The sequence below is a fragment of the Oryctolagus cuniculus genome, chromosome 1 (genome assembly GCF_964237555.1).
Source record: "Oryctolagus cuniculus chromosome 1, mOryCun1.1, whole genome shotgun sequence".
NCBI classification, from domain to species: domain Eukaryota; kingdom Metazoa; phylum Chordata; class Mammalia; order Lagomorpha; family Leporidae; genus Oryctolagus; species Oryctolagus cuniculus.
In genome coordinates this window covers 95,209,270-95,227,346 of record NC_091432.1, presented here as the reverse complement: position 1 = coordinate 95,227,346, position 18,077 = coordinate 95,209,270, and the positions used below count along the sequence as shown (strand labels likewise).

General features: G+C 42.3%; 1 long non-coding RNA gene across 2 annotated transcripts; it reads left to right on the top strand.

Annotated features, from left to right (window-relative positions):
* The first annotated feature begins 273 nt into the window (after positions 1-273).
* On the top strand, positions 274-17,522 carry LOC103349586 (uncharacterized). Of its 2 annotated transcripts, XR_007909503.2 has the most exons (4): positions 274-479; positions 4,600-4,938; positions 15,498-15,595; positions 16,651-17,522. It is a non-coding gene; the product is annotated as an uncharacterized lncRNA (long non-coding RNA). The 2 variants fall into 2 exon arrangements; XR_007909498.2 differs by having other exon boundaries at positions 279-479; positions 15,498-17,522.
* Positions 17,523-18,077: the final 555 nt, after the last annotated feature.

Below are 18,077 nucleotides of genomic sequence, written 5' to 3'. Positions count from 1 at the left end.
AGCAGCCACAGGTAGCTTAGCACCGCAGCAAAGAGGAGGCATAAAGCAGGCCAATAGGCCATGCGTCCTGAAGGCATGGGGCAACAGGGAAGGGTCCACCTGTTCCAGGCCTTTTATTTACTCCCAAAGTGGGAGTGGTTATGTAGTCTAATAGGCAGGCGGGTATACAGGTGGGGTCAGGTAGAGGTATGAGATCACATGGTGGGGGGTGGTGGAGGGCATGGTCTCCAGCTTACAAATCTAATCGATTTTATCCTATCTGCCTGCCTATATCAAAATCAGGTGCTCTTCCATGGTTCTTACATCACATTGCCCTCTGTGACATCATAGTAAAATAAGCATGGAATTTCCCCTTGCGTGGAAATTTCCCCAAGCATGGACTCTTTTATGTGTCATAAAATGATGTAGCGCATGACCACACCCAGAGCAGAATGTGCTGTGTCTGAGGGGAACTCACACCCTTGAGACAGGACTAAAAGGTAAGCAAAATGGTTTCATCATTTTCAAGGTGTCTTGCCCATGGTTTTGTGGGCAATTTTTGAGCCAAAATATGTTTTCATTTGTCAATGTTTGGCTATTACTAGGGATTCTCCAAGAAAAAATGAAGATAGAAGAGAGAAAGGGAGGGAGAGAGAGAGAGAGAGAGAGAGAAGTGAGATCACAAGGAATTGGTTCACAGATTATGGAAGATGATAAATCCTCAGATGTGTAGTGAGTAATGTGGAAAACCAGGAGAGCTGGTGCTTCAGTTCCAGTCTGAAGGGAAGAAAAGTACCTGAAGATAGTCATGAGAAATTCCCCCTTGTTCAGGGTAGAGCCAGCCTTTCTGCTTTATTCAGGTCTTCAGCTGGTTGGAGGAGGCCCATCCATATTGTAGAGGCCACCTGCTTTGTTCTGTCTGTTAAATTAAATGTTAATTTCAACCCCAAACACAGAAACATCAACAGTAATGTGACCAGGTAGCTTGCGCACTCCCTGGCCCAGTCAAATTGAGACAAAACCATTACAGTTGGTATCCCCAATTTTAAGCGATCTTTGGTAACCAAGTTCTTCAGTCTACTAAAAATCATGGCCACAGTTTCCATTGTGAAGTCCTCTCAAAATCAGATGCATGGTCAGGGTAGGTGAAGAGAAGTATCAGCACTGATACTGTGATGAGAAAGAGCTGAGTCCAGGACTCAGCACATGGAGGAGCCCTTGGCAATGGAGACAGGGGAGGCAAAGTTCCAAGCTGAAGGAAAGAAGAAATAATTGCAACCTTACCAGCTCCTCAGAATAGCCACAATCTTCCCAAGTTTTACAACCACAATGACATGGAGACTAGATTAAGAAGCACAAATTACTACAGAATAACACTGACTTATAATATTCTCACCAGGTGAACAGCCAAGCACTAAAATCTCAGCCTTTATTGAGCATTTATTGAATGTAGGATTTGTATTGTCACTTTAAGGAGATTTAGGAAGTAGAAACGTACTGTGGTTTTATTTCTCAAGGGGTTTCTTATTTGCCAACACAATAGGACCAATAGCCCTCATATGTCTATGTCAGTTGTTAAGTACATTGAATTAATCACTCTTGGCATGTGCATAAACACTAATGGTAACACTTATTTATTTATAATGTGTCATGCAAATGATGCCCTACACCAACCACACAAATTAGGTTGTGACTCTTAGATTCCTTTTTTAAAAGGAAGATAACAAGCAACCGCAATTCTTGTTATGCGGTATGGCCTTCAAATACATACCAAATTGACTTTTTGAACGACAAATGAATTTTGTATTCACACAAGTGTGTGTGTGTGTCTCAGGGACAGATAGCTATTCCCATTTCAGTAAAACATTATAAGAGTCCTAATAACATCTTGCCTTTTAGAAATAATCTTTGGGGCTGGCATTGTGGCATAATAGGCTAAGCCTCTGCCCATGATGCCAGCACGCCATGTAGGAGCTGGTTCTATTCCCAATGCTTCTCTTCTGATCCAGATTTCTGCTATGGCTTGGCAAAGCAGTAGAAGATGGCCTAAGTACTTGGGCCCATGAATCCATGTGGGAGACCCAGAAGAAGCTCCTGGCTCCTGGCCTTGGCCTGGCCCAGCACAGGCCATTGCCGCCATTTGGGGAGTGAACCAGCAAATGGAAGACTTTTTTCTCTCTCTCTCCCTCACTCCATCTGTAACTCTACCTCTAAAATTTTATTCTAAAATAAATAATAAAAAATATCTTTAAAAATTAAAAAAGAAAGAATCTTCAACATGTATTTCCAGCATTTAACTCACTCACATCTATATTTTAATTGTATTCTTTTCTTCTTAATTAATAGTCAGCCAGTTTAATTCATTAAGCTCCTAACTGAGGCTAAAAAGTCACTCCTGCAGCTCATTTTATGATCCCCTCAATTAATTATGTTGATGAAAACTGTGCTGATGTCTGATGCTGATGTCAATGCTTTCATTTCTCCCATTTACATTTGTTTTTGTAAAACTATTAGGGCAGAAGATATTGAAATATACAGGTAACTGCACAAACACTGCTAAGACCTCCAACCACATGATAACTCAAAATGCTTATCAACTGAGGATCAAAGTTAGAATTTTGAGAAAAGACAGATAGGAATCAATATGCAACCTATGCAAGAGGAGGTGCTCAAGTCTATATCAGGCAGGAATCAGGGCAGCCATTCTATGAGCACACCGTAAATTCAGCAGATCAGTCCATAGGTATTTAACTCTGTTGTTGAGAGAAGTATTCAGAAGTTGGGGTATGTTGACTCCAATAGATACATGTCCACTAGCCATGATTATTTTGAATGATAAGTACACACTAAAAACAAAATCAAAGCTGTACTTATTCCAGCAGATGTTATCAAAAATATCTATTTATTAAAATGGCAAAGAATCAAAACAAAGCCTTAACCTAGAATGGAACCCTACAAAAGAGGTTGTTAAAAGCATGCCTATCATTGGAAATTTAACTTAATAATCCAGTGATTCTCAAACCAGGGCTTTGGGCTAACCGGGGATGGGTGTTGGGGCACCCACTTAGAGCAACATACCTGCAATCCTACAAACTAAGTTATTACAAGTATACCTGCTATTGGAAATTTGACTTGTTAATCCAATGATTCTCAAACCAGGGCTTTAGGCTAGCTGGGGATGCGTGTTGGGGTATCCACTTAGGGCAACATAACTCAACTACATGGATGTGACAAGAATGAACACTATAAAGTTGTCTTTGCTTTCCTCTGTTTTTTTTTTTTTTTTTTTTTTTTTTTTTTGTCACAGATTTGTAACTTTTAAATAACGTTATGGAGAGTGTATTTTATGGTTGTCAAGGGGCTCTATACTAAGACTTGCTGAGAAAATACCACACTACTCCAATATACATCCCTATTATTAAACAGCAATGCTTTGGGTATGCTTCTGAGTTCCACATAAGCATAGGCAAATTTTATGCAATTTGTTGGATAAAGGCAAGAGTAACATGTCGTTTGTCAAATAATCTACTTTAAGGCTGGTTCTGTCCCCAAAAGATTCTTTAAATGTAGCAGAAATTTTACTCAGGCTTTGGCATGAGGACAGGATTTCAGAGGTTACAAGGATGAGAGGGAATTGTGTCAAACTGATAGGTACTCCGATTATTTTAAACCAATAGTGTGCTATTACAGTGTATTCTTTTTTAACGGGCTTTTTAGAAAATATTTATTTATTTATTATTTTTTACAGGCAGAATGGACAGTGAGAGAGAGAGACAGAGAGAAAGGTCTTCCTTTACCGTTGGTTCCCCCTCCAATGGCCGCTGCGGCCGGCGTGCTGCACCGCGCTGATCCAAAGCCAGGAGCCAGGTGCTTCTCCTGGTCTCCCATGGGGTGCAGGGCCCAAGCACTTGGGTCATCCTCCACTGCACTCCCAGGCCACAGCAGAGGGCTGGCCTGGAAGAGGGGCAACCAGGACAGACTCCGGTGCCCCGACCAGGACTAGAACCCGGTGTGCCGGCGCCGCAAGGCGGAGGATTAGCCTAGTGAGCCGGGTGCTGGCCTATTTATTTATTTAAGAGGCAGAGCTACAGAGACAGACAGGGAGGGAGGGAGAGAGAGAGAGAGAGTCTTCTATCTGCTGGTTTACTCCCCAAATGGTCACAACTGCAGGAGCTCAGCCAATCTGAAGCCAGGATCCAGGAGCTTCTTCCAGGTCTCCCACGAAGGCACAGGGGCCCAAGCACTTGGGCCATCTTCCACTGCTATCCCAGGCCATTAGCAGAGAGCTGGATCAGAAGAGGAACAGCCGGGACATGAACCAGCGGCCATGGGGGATGCCGGCACTGCAGGCCAAGACTTAACCTCCTATGCCACAGCACAGGCCCCTGTGACAGTGTATCCCAAACAAAGCCACTCACACAGGTTGGAAGTAGGTTGGAAGTAAGAGAGCTTCCATTTGATAAACACCAAAACGTCACTCCAGAGTCATAAATATTTATGCGTCTTTCCCTGCCAGGGCTTCCTGATTTTTCTCTTATTTTTACAGTTTGCTTTCCCCTTGTGATGCCATCCATTAACTACTGAATCTTACCCCTCTTGCCTTTCCTCTCATCGCTCCAGCTCTGCATTCCTCTGCACGTAAGATACTCCTGGAGAGACAGAAATGGAGCCATTATTCCTTTATTTCCGGACACCCTGGGACTGAGAAGTTTGCTGTATCCTCGTGGTCATGCCAGTACCCGCAGCCCCCACTCATTGAGCTGCAGGCGGCACAGAGAAGCCACAGACTTGAGCAGAGCCGTCCTGCCCTCAACCTCATTATGCACCACCCTCGAGGCTGCATGTGCAAAACCAGATGGTCTGGCGGCAAAGCTGCAGATGCCAATCAGGTACTCTATTGGCAAACAGGCTCGCTAATCAAGCCCCTTTCAAGCGACATCTGCTTCCCTCTCCCTACAGGTATGGGGAATGCTTCAAACCCTTCTGCACATTTCCTGTGGCACTTGGGATCTGACAACACCTGCACACAGCCCTGCTCCCGGCGTGAGGCGGGCCAGCCAGGCTGAGCGACAACGGCAGGCAGCTTTAGCCCAGAGTCTCCTAAAAGACGCATAGAAGGTTTCTTTGCGTGTGTGCGGAGCTGAAGTCTGAGAAGGGGACGTTGTGAGGCAGAACAGGGCAGCGTCATAAATTTGTGTGGTGTACGTGCTGCCTTTCCAACCATTTCTAGGCCTGACACAAGCGATTTGAAACCTTTGGCTTGGATAGCACTCGCCCTGCGGTGTGTGTGTTTCACGGTAGCCCACTTGTTCTTCATCCCGCTGACAGAGCCCGACATTCCCACAGCTGCTGGCCGTGATAAACCCTAACGGTCCACACCAGGGCCCTGGTGAGTTCCCCGCTCCGCACGGGTTTTTCTTTAAGCCAGCCAATGCACGGGATTAGAAAACCCAGGGTAACACCCCCGGCCCTTAATAAAGGCCTCCTGCTCCTCCTTGGCGGCGGGCTGAGCTCCCTGCGGTTTCTGGATTTCTCAGGGGCTCCCCTCTCCTCTCTGCAGTCTGTAAGCAATAGGCTTTTCCTGTTTTATGCACTGTCTCGCGTGACCCTCTGCCTACACCGAACTTTTCCCCGGTCACGGCTCTGCGCGAGGGCAGCTCTCGCGGCTTGTGGCCATTGCTAACAGAGACCTCAAGACCAATGAGAAAGAAATCCTAACAAGAGAAATCAAACTAGGCGTCAGCAAGGACTGTCTTTGCCTCTGCTGTCATAGAGGCTGACCCAGTAGCTTAAGTGAAAGAAAACAACGCTGGTAGGCGGGAAGGTAATGCAGAAGTGGGTACCAGTTCGCGTGAGGTTCAAGGACAGGTCACACCAATCTCCAGCTACAGAAATCGGAGCAGTCGCTGCTTCTGTGGAGTGGGGGCAGGCTGGAGAGAAGAACGTTCTGGATCTTACCTGGGCTGTGCTTACATGGAGATACAGGACTGTCCAAGCTCATCAGGCTGAAGCGCACTTAAGACCTGCGTGTTTCAATGTGTGCCTGCTTTATCTTAGAGGGAAAAGAAAGAGGACCAGTCTTTAAAACGTAGTCACGAGTCTCAAACCCTTCCATGAAAAGAGAGAATGACGTTTTCTCAGAACCTTTTCCTGCCCAGTGCACACTGCCACTTCCCATGTTCTTAGATAGCCACTTTCCTTGTCTCTTTTTACAACACCTTACCCAAGTTCGTAATACAAATTGCTGGCCTATTTTTTATTTCCCTCAGTTAATTCTTAAATTGAGAATGAAGACTTCTTTCACCATTTGTTTATGGTTGAGCACAATGTCTGACACCTAACAGATAAGTGACAAATATTCATTAAAAGGCAGGAAGGATGATGAGAAGCTAAAATCAAGTCCCTGTGTTGGCCCAGTGGAAGAAAGGCACCCTCCAGCCTCACTCCAGGTCCCATCTTTATTTCATTGTAGTCCTGTGGATATTTTCAGCCTGATGAAGACAAACACTGCCTGGCAGTAAGCATGCTATCAAATGACCATAATTGAAACACTGTATTATAGACAGCAGGGTTATAGAAGTATGGATACACATGATGCTTTTAAGTCGTCTCAGAAATAGCAATCACTTCAGTCATTCTTTTTTTAATTGTAATTGACAGGCACTAACTACATATTTATGGGATACAGTGTGATGTTTTGACAGGTTTACAGTGTGGAATGATTAATTCAGGTTAATTAAGAAATATATCACTTCACTTTTTTGTGGTGAAAACATTTAAAATCTCCTTAGGCAGTTTTGAGATTGTAAAGTCATAAATCATTAGCCAGAGCAAATCACATGGTCAAGATTGATATGAATGTTGGCATTGTGGTTAGGACAATTTATCAGTGCATGAATTTTTTCTATGTGTGAATTTATAAAGATACTAGGAATGTCTTGTTAAAAAAATCAGGAAGAAACTTGTTAATCACATAAATGCAAATTTAGTTTTTAAAAGATTTAGAAAATATGCATGTGCCAAAATGTTCACCACATATTATGGTTACATCTAAGAGATATCATAAGTGTTTACTGATTGTTTTCTCAATTTTAAAGTTTCATTTAGGAATAATTGAACGTCCATAAACCTCACATGTGTTTAAAGTATGTAAGTTTTGACACATGGACATGTGAGTAACCCACCGACACAATCAAGATAATGAAAGTGTGTGTTACATCAGAAGTCAACCCTTGCCCCTCAAAATCCATTACTCCCTGCCTCACTCCATTACCATTCAAAGGCAAATGCAACTGTATTTTTTTGTCACTATGGTTCTTTTGCATTTTCAGAATTAATCTGAATGGATCACAAATCATATCATTTTTTGGTCTAGCCTTTTTTAATCAGTATAAGTGTTTTAAGGTTCACTCATGGCGTAATATGTATTAATAGTTCATTCCTGTGTATTGCTGAATACTATTCCAGTGTGGGTATACCACAATTCATTCTCCATTATTTTTTAATTTGTTTTAAAGCACAAATTGACATATTATAATTGTATACATTTATGGGGTACAAAGTCATATGATTATAGAGTAACCTAATTAACATAGCTATCACTACAAATACTTGTTTTGTGGTAAGCAAATTTGAAAGCTCACAGTGATTTTGAAATCAGTCTATTTTTACTGTATTGTGGGGAGCAATCCGGACTAGACTGTTACTGGAATTAAGACTTATTCTATGCATCTGCTCTCCCACAATATGGCACTGGGAGAGAAGTAAACAGCTTCCGCACAGCTGCCTCCAGTTCAACCAATTAACTGTAGGACTTGCTCCTGATTGGAGAGCAGCGTACTCGGCGTGTGGGCAGCCGAGTTGGGATTGGCGGAGGAGGACTATAAAGGAGGAGAGAAACGGCATGCACCAGGAACATCTATGGGGAACATCTAAGGGAACCCGTGCAGCCCCCGAGAGAACCGGCCGGCGGTGTGCCGCTCCCCTGCGGAAGTGGGGAATGCGGCCAGGGGGAACTGCCCTTCCACGGAGGTGGAAGGGATAGTAGCCAACCCGGGAAGAACCAGCAGCAAACCCGGGGAGGGCCGAGCAGACGAAAGAACAGCGCAGGGTCCTGTGTCGTTCCTCCACGAAGAGGGGGAGCGACACTGTATCCCTCACACTGTACAACCCATCTCAAAGGAAAAAAACCTCATCCTGACTGAGGCTTGGTACCATTCGGCCATCCCATTTGACCCTATTGTCCCCAGCCCCCAGCTCTGAGAGCCACCATTCTGCTCTTTGCCTCCCTGTGTTTGACTGGCTTCTGTTTCACATGTGAGGAAGAACATGCAGTATTTCTTTCTGTGCCTGGTGTATTTCACTTAGCATAGTGTTCTCCAGTTCCACTCATATTGTCAAATGATAAAATAGCTTTGTTAAAACTGAAGATAGTTCTTTTGTGTATGCATATCTAGTATATTTTCTTCATCCATTTATCTGTCAATGAACTGTTAGGTTTATTCCATTTTTTTTTTTTTGGATATTGTAAATAATGCTGGAATGAGTTCTCTCTCTCTTTTATTTTTAAGGATTTTTTTTTTTTTTTTTTTTTTGTATTTGAAGGCAGAGTTAGAGATCTTCCATCTGTTGGTTCACTGCCCAAATGGCCGGGTCTGTGCCAGGCTGAAGCCAGGACTTTGGAACTCCATCCTAGCCTGCCACACAGGTGGCAGGAGCCAAAGTGCTTGGGCCATCTTCAGCTGTTTTCCCAGGCCATTAGCAGGGAATTGGAACTGAAGTGGAGCAACCAGGATTCTGGTTGAAGCTCTCATGGGATGCTGGCCTTCCATGTGGCAGCTTAACCCATTGTACCATAACTCTGGTCCCTACGGATACCTCTTTGACCTAGCTATTTTAAATCTTTTGAGTAGGGGCTGGCATTATGGTGTAATAGGTTAGGCAAAGGCCTGCAATGCTAGCATCCCATATGGGCACTGGTTCAAGTCCTGGCTGCTCCAATTCCTATCCAGTTCCCCGCTCATGCATCTAGGAAGGCAGCGGAAGATGGCCCAAGTTCTTGGGCCTTTGCACTCAGGTGGGAGACCCAGAGGAAGCTCCTGGCTACAGCCTGATGAAGTGTTGGTTGGTTAACCATTTGGGGAGTGAAACAGTGGATAGAAACACACACACACTCTCTGTCTCTCTCTCTCTCTAACTCTGCCTTTCAAATAAAATAAATCTTTAAAGAAAAGTCTTCTGAGTAAATACCCAGAAGTGGTAATGCTAAGCTGCTAGTTCAATTGTATTTTTTCCTTGTTTTTGTTTTTGGGATGTCAATATTGTTCTCTAAAGTGGCTGTGCAAATCTACATTCTCACCAATGGTTTGCAAGATTACGTTTCTCCGCATTCTTGCTAACACTTATTTCTGCTTTTTTGATAATAGTCATGCTGATAAATGTGAAGCAATATCCCACTGTAGTTTTAATTTGGATTTCCATAGTGATTAATTATGTCAACTATTTTATATTTGTCAGCCATTTGTATATCTTCTTGAAGTAAATGCTATTCAGGCCTCTTGTCCATTTATTACATTGGGTTATTTATTTTTGTAGTTTTGAGTTCCTTATATATTATACTTACCACTTATCAGATACATGGCTTAAAAATATTTTCTCCCAGTCTGTAGACTGTCTCTTCATTCTATTTTCTTTGTTGTGCAGAATCTTCTTATCTTGATGTAATCCTATTTGTCAGTTTTTCCTTTTTTTCCTGTGCTTTTGGGGCCAAATCTAAGATGTCACTGCCCGGATGAAAGTAATAGTTTTTACTGTTTTCCTCTGAGAGTTCTAGATTTTAGGTTTTAGTTTGCAGTCCAACTTGAATTGATTTTTGTATATGGTGTGAATAAGAGTCCAACTTCATTCTTCATGTGAGTATTGTTTTCCCAACACCATTTGCTGAATACACTGTCCTTCACCTATATGGGTACTTGGAAATCTTGTCAAATCCACTGGTCACACATTACAGGGTTCATTTATTGGCTCTGTATTCTGTTCATTGGTTGATAAGTATCCTTTCTGCTAGTACCATAGCCACTGGGTCCATTTGAGGAGTAAACCAGTGGATGGAAGATAGCTTTCTCTCTGTTTCTGTCTCTCCCTTTCTCTCTATAACTCTGACTTTCAATATCATATTTACTGATTTGCATATGTTGAACCATCCCTGAATACAAGGAATAAATCCCACTTTGGGTGAATGACTCTTCTGATGTGTTTCTGAATTCAATTAGTTCGTATTTTATTGAGAATTTTTGCATTTGTTTTTATCAGTGATACCGGTCTACAGCATTCTTTCATTGTTGTATCTTCTTGTTTGTTTTGGAATTAAGGTGATGCCTACTTCATAGAAGGAGTTTGGCAGTATTTCCTTCCTTTTAATTGGTTTGAATAATTTGAGAAGAATTGGAACTAGTTCTTCTTTAAACATCTGGTAAAATTCAGCATTGAAGCCATCTGGTTCTGGGCTTTTCTTTGTTGGGAGAGTCTTCATTTCTGATTGAGTCCCATCTTGGTTATTGGTCTGTTTAGGGTTTCTGTCATTTAACTCAATTTTGATAGATTGATTCCTGGATACATACAATCTATTTCTTCTAGATTTTCCAATTTTTTGGCATATAGCTCTTTGTAGTAATTCCTGATGATTATTATTTCTGTGGTATCTGCTGTTATATTTCCTTTCTCATATCTAATTTTAATAATTTGAGTCTTATTTTTTGTTGGGCCAATAGTATATCAATTTTATTTTTTCAAAAAAGCTGTTTTTCATTTCACTGGTCAGAGAAGATACATGGTATAATATCTATTTTTGAATTTACTGAGACTAGCTTTATGAGCTAGCATACAGTCTATCCTAGAGAAGTTTCCCTACAATGAGGAAAAGCATGTGTATTCTGAAACTGTGTGATGAAAGGTTCTGTAGATATCTGTTAGGTCCATTTGGTCCATAGTGTCAGTTATCTCTGCTGTTCTTCTGTGGATTTTCTGCTTCGTTGATCTGTCCATTGATGAAAGTGAAATATTAAGGTCCCTCATTACTATTGTACTGGAGTCTGTCTCCCTTTAGATCCATTAACATTTCTTTTAAATAGTCAGGTACCCTGTAATTGGGTGTATATACATTTATTATCGTCATAGCTTCCTGTTGAATTGATCCTTAATCATTACATAGTGTCCTTCTTGTCTCTTTAGCATTCTTAGTCTTAAAAGTCTATTTTGTCTGATACAATGATGGCTATACCTGCTCTTTTTTTGCCTTCCATTAGCATGGAATATCTTTTTCCATCCATTTACTTTCAGTCAGCATGTGTCTTTGTTGGTGAGATGTGTTTTTTGTAGGCAGCAAATAGCTGAGTCTTGTTTTCTAATCCATTCAGCCAGTCTGTATTTTTTTAATTGGAAGATGTAGGCTATTTACATTCAGGTTAACTAATAATAATAAGGCATCATGAAAGACAGGTTGGGGGAAAGAGAGGGGCCTTGGTAGCCTGCCTTTCAGTTTGCCCTATAAGGACTTAGGTCCACAGGACATATCCTGCTCCAAGATCCATTTTCTCAAGCAAGGCCTGAAAAGAAGCCCTTAGCGTGTACCCAAGTGACAATACAGGGCAGCAGGGGGATGCATCAAAAGTAACTTTCTCCAGAAGATTCAAACCTTGGCTTTTTGTACATTAAATGCTAACAAGCTAAGGAAATTTTGGGAAGTTAAATCTTATGTAAATCTTCCCTGAATTCATGCTCACATGTCAAACTGTCATATCACTTGAATACTGCCAAGGTTGAAAATGAGCTACATGTCCTCTTAACACGTTCTGCTACTTCTACTGGAGTTTTCTAGATATCTGAATCCACTCAAATGTTACCTCATTCCACTTCTCAATTGTTGATACAGTTGACGTCTTTGCTAGGTGCCAGCAATTTAAGAACAAGTAAGTTAATGTCTTATACTTAGGTAGTCACAGCCTAGCTATAAATCAAACTGTGAACAATTAATTCAGGCTTTGATCAGACAGTCTGGGTTCCAATTTTTCCTCCGTGTTTCATTAACTATGTGACATTGGACAAGTTACTGTTAGAACAAGTTGAATCATTATCTGAGAGTAGATTGTTTTGTGACACACCTCTGTATCATCCTGTATTGCCAATATATCATAAACCTCAGTTTATTCATCTTTAATATGGAGAACATAAAATGCTTACCTCACTGCATGCCTTAGTGGTAAGGACTAAAGAAGGAAAGGTTGATAAAGGGAACACACAGTATTGCCATTAAGTATTAGCCGTAGGACAGAGTGTCATAAGGGCTAGACAGATGTGATGTAGTCTATGTGTCAGATCAGAGGTAACATTTAAACTGCAACCATCAGTTTTGGCAAATAGAGTAGAGAGGGAGGAGGAGCTATGCTTAGTGGGATAGTATTTGTTTTGGAATCCAGTTACTGTAAGGGCAATAAAGCTCTGGAGGAATGGGAGGAATCAAGGCTGCTTTAGGGTAAAGATCCTGCTAATTCATCTGAGTCCGTAGAAGGTTGTCAAGTAGTTGGTATCTAACAAATAAAATAAAATAAAGAAGGAGCGAATGAAGGAAAAATGGAAAACCATCTACAAGTAGTAAGATTGGTGTTGAGCCATAGCATGGGATAATTCAACATTAAGATACAAGTTTTCCTTCATACAAGAGAAATTCATAATTCAATTTCCTGCATCAGTCAAGACTTAAAGTGTGTGTGCTCATTAAATATGGAAAAATGTGCTTTGTACTCATCGGAGTATTACAAATAGTGATTTTAAAAAGCACCCCTACAAATTATGCCTTAACTCCACTGTGTTTTTCAAAAACAGTATCAGCTTCCTGTTCCTAATTATCTTAGTGGCATAAAACAACTACCCATTTTAGACCCAACTCAAATTCCACCAGGTCTGAACCCACAGAGAAAAAGAAATTACGTTTTCCTGTGGAATTTACTCACAGCCGGTGCCACCCAGATTGTAGTGATAAGACTGCATGTGTTGCTCTTAGACAGAACTATAGCTTCAGCTCTGACCCTCTGCAGTTTTGTAAGCATGAATACATCACTCACTTTTGTCTGTGTAATGGGGATAACTTGGCAAGACAGGGATTGTTTTGAGAACAGTAGGATAACAATATTAGTGAAAGGAATGACAGTGGCCAGTATTGGCAATATCACTGCCACCCACCAGACCCCATCCTGTGTGTTCTCCATACACTGACTCCTGAGGTCCTGATGCAGGTACTGCTGTTTTCCCATTTTACCCAAGAAATAATAACTGCTTACTTTAGTGACCCCTTATTTTCTTTATAAACATTATCCCCTAGGATGGGTAGCTTTCTAGGTTTGTTGCTGTTACTCACATCACTGCCATCTGCCACCCCTGCAGGTGTGCAGTGTAAGAGGAGGCGGAGGACATGCCTTGCAATTGTTGTAGACCAGGACCTTAGTAACAAAAGAAAAAGAAAACATGAAAAAAATCCTGAAAGTACCATATATTTCTCCCTGCAATAGCTGTCGCAGAGTCCATTATCCTGACTTGAATTTCCTTACATAGAAAGACAGGATGTCAGAGACAATTTTGCTAGGGGATTGTGTGTTTAATGAAACAATTTTACTGCTTGGAACTGTTGAGTCAGATAGGACAGATGAGCCGAGAATAGCTTCTCTTGAAAAGCACCTAGAGCCAAGAACCCACATTATTCTTCCCAAGCCCCACAATGGGAACAGCAAGGGCTTTTGAAAGGTGTGGGCTCAGCTACAAGTGAGCAAGAAAGGAAAGAGGCTGGGCTTGCAATCCTGAAGTGAACCTTCCCTGGGAAAAGGAAATCTATGCTCCAAGATGACTCCAGCAAGAAAAGACTAGACAGAGATGGGCCCGGGGAGATAGAACTGTTATCAGGCAGGATATAGCCAGAGGGTCCCCGAGGCCAGAGATGATGGAATCCGTACCTACTCTCTTGTGATGGAGTAGTCTGGGAGTGAAGTCCCTGTGCAACATCAACCACACAGACTTGACATTGAAGCCTCTCCTTAAAATCTTAGGTTTGTACCTTTAGTTCAAGAGAGTGAGGTGTCCAATGTAGCATCCACACTTTACATAAAAGGAATCGCAGCCCTTGGTACCAACACTTACTTGATCAAAGGGTTATGGACAGAGAAGGCGAGATGAGCGTACAGACTGATACATTCAAACCATGGTACTTAGTTCCCAGAGGAACCTGTCCTTGCTAGGTAAGCCTCTCATCTCCATCTTCCTTCCGTTTCCCTCTGCATTCTGGAGACCAGACAACCTATCCTGGTGATTAAGCCATTCCTAACCCTGAGGAAGGTCCTCCTCCCCAGAGGATTTATTCTCAGCCGGAGTCAACACCAGTGACAGGGTCCACCAAGGCACCCACTGTAGATGAAAGCCTGCAAACTCCAGGAAAACTCAATGAAAGTATTTGTGCTGTTTTTTAAAAAGATTTATTTTATTTATTTGAAAGAGTTACAGAGAGGTAGAGGCAGAGAGAGAGAGGTCTTCCATCGCTGGTTCACTCCCCAGATGGCCACAACAGCTGGAGCTGCGCTGAAGTCGGGAACTTCCTCTGGGCTTCCCATGTGGGTGCAGGGGCCCAAAGAGTTGGGTATCTTCTACTGCTTTCCCAGGCCATAACAGAGAGCTGGATTGGAAGAGAGGCAGCTGGGACTAGAACAGGCGCCCATATGGGATGCCGGTGCTTCAGGCCAGGGCTTTAACCCACTGCATCACAGCGCCGGCCCCAGCTCTCATGCTGTTTCTACATGAACAACATATTAAGTGCCAACTCCCAGATACTGTTTAATAGCTGGAAAACAATTGGGTTAATTTGAGAAAAAAGCTCTGTGGCAAATACTCAGATAGCTGGGGTAAGTTTGCAAAGAGCAAAAGCTGCTAGTGACCCTGTGGTGGAAAGACCAAGCTGATGGCATTCTAACAATTCTCACATTGATTCAACACTGCCAAACCTCACTTTCCTCATTTTAAAGCAGTTATTCAAACTTGCTTCATGCATTTGTTAAGATAATAAAATAACACTAATGTCTAACACACAAGTAGAACTTCCCTGGTGCCGGGTACTGATCTGAGTGCTTGATATTTAAATCCTTTGATCCTTAAATAATTCCATCACGCAGGTACTACGGGCTGAACATTCCCAACCTGAAATGCTCCAAGATATGAATCTTTGGGAACTTGACACCTGACCTCATGAGATGGATCAAAGTCAAAATGCAAGCACAAGTAAAAATACAGTAAAAAAAATCACTTTAAGCTATGTGTATAAAAAACAAATGAATTTTGTGTTTATATTTGAGTCCCAAGCTCAAGTTACCCATTGTACATATATAGATATTCCAAAGTATAGACGTCTGAAATCAAAAACCCCTCTGACCCCAAGTATTTCAGATAAGGGACACTGAACCTATCTTTTAATTCTCATTTTATAGGTACACAGAGGAGCACATGGAGCAGGAGTAACTTGTACAAAGTGACATGCTGGTGAGGTGCAGAGCTGGGATTTGAATCCAGGCTGTATGCCTTAAGAGTGAGTACTTCCACTGAATACCATTAAGACTCTGTTTTAATAAGGCCTCATTATTTCTATATAAATGGGAATGCAGAGTGTAGATGGGAATGAAAGAAGTGAGTCTGAACCACCTGGCACAAGTTCACCTGGGTACACGATGAAGTCTGTGCGTCCTGGGGAGATGCTGCAAACGTTCTCACAAGTGTTGCCAGCTTGCGGCATTTCCTATTAGATAAAAGCAATGGGGACATTTCGAGAGCCTTTTCCTTGTAAAGAGCTGTCCTTAGCGAACAATCTCGGGCGCCTTAGTGTTTGCCACAGAGGCTCTTCTCTCAAATCATTTTCCTGCCATGGAAACGGTGCTTTGAAGCTGCGATTTAATATCTGCTACCCGAGTAGAAAGAGCATGAGCACTTGCATTGATGTGTTCTTCAGGAGTTTGCAGGCTTCTGCCTACAATAGGTGCTCAGAAAATCAATGTAAGATGGGGCCGGGGAGAAGGCGATCCTTTAAAGCTCTGGAAGGCGTTAGCAGGACACATACCTGAGACAAAGAAAGCTGCTTCGGCAAGTTTAGTGTTGGGTCAAGACAGACAGAACTAATTCACAAGTGGGCTGCAAGGCAAACAAGAGGTCCTGGGTAAAACTGTGCAGGAGACTTCGCATGTTTCTCATGGGGTCCTTCTACATTCAACTGAAACGTTAATTTTGATTGAATTGTATTTGAGCAAGTGACAAATGGTTGCACTAAGGTGTGACTTCATAGGTTTCCAAGTAACCTGCATTTACCTTATGAGAAAGGCACTGTTTTGTAGTTGTCAATATTATAGGAATATCCATCCATGTGTACCATTGTTGTAGGTAAAGTTTTACTAAGCATAGATCTCAGATTTAACTTGACCAGAAACAAGAGTATTTGTTGTTTTTCTACACATGCACACCCTACTCTGTATGAACGTCAGGGGAAGGTGGGTGTTGTGGAGACGGTACGGCAGGTACCCATCTATAACTGCCAGAGAAAAGTACCTGTCCTGTTACATTGTCTGAAACAAGCTATGTCTCCCCAAACCATAGGACTACAGCTACACTGGTGGCAGCCTTGCCAGTTCTGAGGGAACAAGGGTCGGTGACACCCTAAGCCACAGATTTGCTTGTCATCTCTACTGCCGACTCATGCTGGCCCAGTCACCAGGCTGCAGAAACCTGTCACCTGCTCAGATGTCAAGGAAAGCAGAGCTGCAGCCGCGACATGCGAATCGTCTGTCTCAAAGGCTCTCTGCTGGGCTCTGATGAATGCCCAAGTGGCTGGCGGCCGAGTGGAGCTTTGATTAACTGTGTGGTGTGTACCCACTCAGCTTCAGGGAGATTGTGTATTGTCAGTCAGCTGTCTCCTGGGTGCTGAATTCTCATTTAAGCTTCTGTATTTAACAGGAACGTGGAGCGTTCTCTCACTCTGGAGTTAGCAATGAAGTTCAAATCAGATGTAATTTGCAGTTTTATAAAGGCTAGGTAATATTTTCTGTCTCTGTAAATAGCTCAGAAACAGAATTGCTTTTGATTATAACTTCTCATTCTCAAATTTGCATTAAAGCGTGCTCCCTAACGAGATAAAAATGTTTCTCCACCACACATCCATGCGGGGCTTACGCTCACACTTAGCACTGTTCCCAGGTATGAGACTGTTTGATTTTAGCTACTAAGACTTCTGTGGTTTTAAGGGCAATTTGAATGCATGGGACTTGTTGCACACAGATGTACGCCCCCATCCTTCAAAACAGCAGCTAGATTACAACAGGCCTTGATGAATGTGGGTCTTGCATAGAAACACAAGCTAACATGTGTCTAATTGTTTAGCAGCAGAGACCCATCTCATGCTCTGTAAATTAGCATTCTCTTTAAGAGCCAAATCAAATATTAGATTCTAGCTCTACAGACCACAGGCAGCTAAGAGTCCATGGGCAGCACTGTCACCCCCTAGGCTAATGGTGCTGATTGCATATACAAAGATTTGGGGGTGGGAGTCTATGGATTTCTAACCAGGTCTTCAAAATTTTGACCTTGTTGCTAGTATTTTCCATACACTGAAATTTAATGTCATACCACTTAGCAACATAAAATCCATATCCAGATAGAAGAATTTCTGTGGGAAAGACAAACAGTATCCTAAAATCTGAACTAAGAATAAAGAAGTATATTTACTTCTTTTTAAAGATTTATTTAAAGGCAAAGAAATGAAGAAAAGGGTCTTCCACGTCCTGGTTCACTCTACAAATGGCTGCGACTGTAGTGACTGGGCCAGGCCCAAGCCAGGAGCTTGGAATGCCATCTGGGTCTCTCACGTGGGTGGCGGGGGCCCAAGCACTTGGGCCATCATACGCTGCTTTTTCAGGCTCATTAGTAGGATCAGAATCAGAGCAGCTAAGACTTGAACTAGCTCTCCAATATAGGATACAAGCTACTGCCCGCAACACTGCCCCACCCCCGTCTATCTAATTGTTTTG